The sequence below is a fragment of the Trichechus manatus genome, unplaced genomic scaffold (genome assembly GCF_000243295.1).
Source record: "Trichechus manatus latirostris isolate Lorelei unplaced genomic scaffold, TriManLat1.0 scaffold00223, whole genome shotgun sequence".
NCBI classification, from domain to species: domain Eukaryota; kingdom Metazoa; phylum Chordata; class Mammalia; order Sirenia; family Trichechidae; genus Trichechus; species Trichechus manatus.
This window is the reverse complement of record NW_004444159.1, coordinates 889429-890699: the sequence shown is the minus strand read 5'-3', so window position 1 is coordinate 890699 and position 1271 is coordinate 889429.

Genomic DNA, 1271 nt, shown 5'->3' with positions numbered 1-1271 from the left:
AATGCAGTTAAAAATTTGTGCCTACTTTCAGTGATTTTGAGACGTTATTTTATTTATGACTTTAAAGTTGTAATACCTCATTTTGCTGATCTTATATTGTAACTACATTACAGATATTTGACCTAATGTAGTGGTATCATGTACAAGAAAGAATAATACATCTAAGGTAAAAAACCCTTACAATCTGCTTAACCAAAATCATTTTTTAAATCTTGTTTCCTTGTATTAGCTATATCTTTAGGTCTGAAAGAAATACTAGAGCTGGGTTTTGTTTGTTTATTTGAAATATGAACTCAATACAAGATATTTAACCTGCTTTAGGAAAAAAAAATCATTAAGAAATTTATGCAGAGTATCTATTGAGTATTTCTCTTTGAGGTGAGTAAAAGCAAGTCTGCTGTTGCTGATACCACTTGATAGCTTATTGAGGGAATTGTGTGAACAATTTCTTTATTTCTTAACAGAAAACTGATTCTTAAACGTCGGGGTTAGAAAATCTACTCAACATTTTTTTAAACTGCTCTAGCTTTAATTCATAATTACAAGCTTACTCCAATCCCTGCATAATGAAATCGCATTTTAGACCAACAGCTGTTATCTACTTTTGCTGGTAGCCTTGGGGTATGAATATTTTAATATTCATTTTCTATGTGCAGATAAACGAAATACTTCCTCCTGGAAGTGTATCCTATTAATCACAAAAATCTTAGTTGCTGTTTTTTCTTCTATGTAACTCGTGTTTTAAAAACTGCTCACTTTATGTCTCATTTTCCTTAAACTGGAAAGTGATTTTTATAAAACACATGAAGGGAAATATGGAAAAATCCACATGTATAAAGGATCATGGAAAAGATTAGAGAGACAGTGTTTCAGTGATTCGCCCTTCCATCCCCTCCCATTGTGTGCAAACTCGGCTTAAGCCTCACTATTTTGCTTATGGCAATGTTTTAATAGCTGGTTTTGTGATTTTAACTTATTTGAATGGTATTGGGTCCTCACATGCAAATGATATGGCCTGAAGGTAGATTTTTTCCCCCTACCAATCTTTCAGACACAATCTCATAAACACCATTGTGTCGCACTATAAAATGTGGTAACTTTTGTTTTTGGATGGTCGTGAATGAATAGACAGTAGAAATACTGCAGCCCAGTGACATCTTAAGAGTGTTTATTGTGAAGCAGTGGATGAAGGGACAAAGGGGTACAGGAAATGAAAATAGGTGAATTTTTAGCTAAGGATACCAATATTGGGGAGGGTCAAGATGGATACT